The following is a 3,153-nucleotide window of genomic DNA, read 5'->3' as shown; positions in this document are numbered from 1 at the left end:
GGTTTCCTCCACTGCCCAATGAGAATCCTCTCATGGAGCCAGTGGGGAGACTCCCCTCTCAGCAGCCACACCTGGGAGACATGACAGCCCAGCTGAAAATTATGGCCCTGCTGTTAGGCAGCCAAGGCCCACTATACGTTTGCCTAGCACCTACCTTGTAGGGTGCTACAAATAAAAAAACTGATCATTGTAATTACCCCTACCAGTGTTGAATGGTTTGATTTAAAAAAAAAAACAGACTTACTGGCCAGATCACCAGATGAAAACAGAAGTAGGATTAAAAAAAGAAAACAATTGCGCTTTAAGAATTAGTAAGCTACAATATGTGTGGTTTAATACTGCTTCAAGGATACCATTTTGGTTCCTATTGATGCAGCGCACACATTTCTTAACCTGAACAACCTGCGCCGGCCATACCTATGGTTTCTCGAAGTCCCCAGCCTATTAAAACATTTCCTCACTTTTGCAACTGGTTATATATAGTGATTGGCCAATTCCTGAAAAAAATTTACTAATTCCAAGAGTTTTCCCAGCAATATACTATTAAGGGGTTCTTTTAAAAAGTGTGCCATCCCCATAATGGATGGCAATTGCATGTCTTAACAAGACTTTCTGACCCTCTAGAGTGCCAGACCCCGTGGCTAAAATAAAAAACCCTTTCCAAGTCAATATTATTCCAAGGCTCTACCTTCTTGGCCCTGCCCTGCAATCTACTATTGCTACAATGTCTGTCTGCCTGACCTTGTCTGATCCAAGGATAGATCTCTGAATCTTAGATAGATCCTCACTGATCTTTGTCCTCCAACAACTGGAGCTCATGATTGTATCTCTACTACACTGCATAGATGGATTTGTGGATAGTATTTGCCTATTATCCAGAATGAGTGTCTTGTCAGTACAGATCCAAAGGCTCAAATGTTGTTCAGCTGACCATCAGTGCAAGAAATGCTTTTGGGTGGAAATACCCCTTTGCTGAATTCAAATAAGACTAAAGGCCCGTACACACGTACCGATCGTCGGCATACAAACGTCGGCGGACGAAAGATCTGCCGATTGTACGCGTGTTAGTATGGTGCCTCCGACAGATGTCTGCGCACAATCCGCGGACAAAAGTCTTTCGTGCAAACATGAAAATTTTTGTCTGCGGACACCAGAACGGACGATTGTTCGCCTGTCAGTACAGAATTCGGCCGAGAGACCGCAGATTTGCAAGACTGGGCAATTGCCCAGAAAATTAAAAACACAGGGAAAGTTAACCATTACATGACATCACTTCTGCAGTCAGCTGAAGTCTGCAGACAAAATTCTTGTGCTGTCCTTGTGCTGTCTTTGCACTTTTCAACAGACACCGACATCTCGGGGAGAAAAGACGAACATTTGTATGCCGACGATCGGTACGTGTGTACGGGGCTTAAGCCTCAGACTAGGACACCCTCTGCCTAAAATAAAAAACTAAGAAGAGAGACTCTGTTCCATTTTAAATTCCGGCCCTCCAAATTCTCCAAACCTACAAGCAATCCTCCTTGCAGTAAAGGGGCGCACCTACTTATCAGAGTGGGGTGATGTTTGTTGACCCACCTGGTTAATTTTCAGTCTCTTCCTCCACCCTGTTTTATGTTAGTAAATCTTCGAACATCCTCATAAAGATTAGGTGACCTTCAGGCTGCCCTGGCATAAATCCTCTCTCAATGAGTCATAGCCATTGAGTACTATCAAGGGTCAAATTTCAGCCCTAGCAATTCTATTTTAGATTTTTAAATACAGCTTTTGTCTTACTCCATAATGAAAACCTTTTTTACAGGGGGGGTCCCTCTCTAAAGGCCCGTACACACGTACCGATCGTCGGCAGACAAGCGTCGGCCGACGACCGATCTGCCAATTGTACGCTTGTTAGTATGATGCCTCCGACAGCCGTCAGCGCACATTCTGCCGACAAGAATCTGTCATGCAAGCATTAAAATTTGTGTTTGCCGACACCAGAGCGGCCGATTGTTCTCCAGTCAGTACAGAATTCGGCCGACAGACCGCAGATTTGCAAGACTGGGCATGCTCAGAAAAGAAAAAACACAGGGAAAGTTAACCATTACATGACATCACTTCTGCAGTCGGCGGACAAAATTCTTGTGCTGTCTTTGCACTTTTCAACAGACACCGACAGCCCGGGGACAAAAGACGGCCGATCGTTCGCCGACGATCGGTACGTGTGTACGGGGCTTAAGTTACCCAGTGACTCTGTGGGATCTTAACTAGTGTCAATTTCGTTAACAAAAATATTTGTGTCATAATTTCCACCAGCTGCATGTTTTCAGTGCTGAAAACTAAACAAAAATAAAATTCGAATTAAGTCAATTGACATAGACTATGATAAAAATCAGTTCCAGTTTTCGTCAAAGAACGAGTTCTGGAACATTGCCCTGCAAACCACATGGTGAGTGTTTCCCCTCCAAACAAGGTAGCAGCGCTTAGCATTGTATAAAATACCACCCAGTTCTCTGCCCTGTGCACTCCCATTTACTTCCCCATCCCCACTACATGTTATTAGATTTTTACTCCAGGAGTATAGGAGTTTGGAAATTCTAGAGAAATTATTAAATAATGCAACTAAAATGTACTGGAGATTTTAGTCAACTAAAACAATTCAGATGACTAAAATGGAAATGGCATTTTAGTCAAAAGACTATGACTAAAGCTAAATCGAAACTTGACGTTACAATTAACACTGATCCTAACATAGGTCTGTTGGTTCTCCAGAAACCACTCTTCAAACCTGTTAGGGACATCCGTCTGTCTACTTTCACTGACATACAGTAGTTACCTTCTTCATTGCCATTGCAAAACATTTTAAACAGTTAATTTATTTGTTTTCTTTTTTGCTAGCTAGTTTGTAAGTGTGCTGGGATTTTTTGCATTGTTCTGTATAAAGCCTTTCCATGTCCACCCTACTTTAAAAAGCGAGTTGTATATCAGACAGGCTGCCATTTTTGTTTAGTCTTGAGGCCACTTTTCGCCCATCAGAAGATTGTTCTTCTTTCGCTATATCCTGTTCTGCAACATCTGTGGGAGATTTTCTTCCACTGTCTGGACATGGTACGCGCTGTTCAAGACTATCTTGCGGCTACAGCTTGTGTTATGCCCAGTACACACGATCCGAAA

This window comes from Pelophylax lessonae, assembly GCF_965119305.1.
Source record: "Pelophylax lessonae genome assembly, chromosome: 4".
Classification (NCBI taxonomy): Eukaryota; Metazoa; Chordata; class Amphibia; order Anura; family Ranidae; genus Pelophylax; species Pelophylax lessonae.
The sequence above is the reverse complement of the archived record's forward strand: the minus strand, read 5'-3'. Positions refer to the sequence as shown.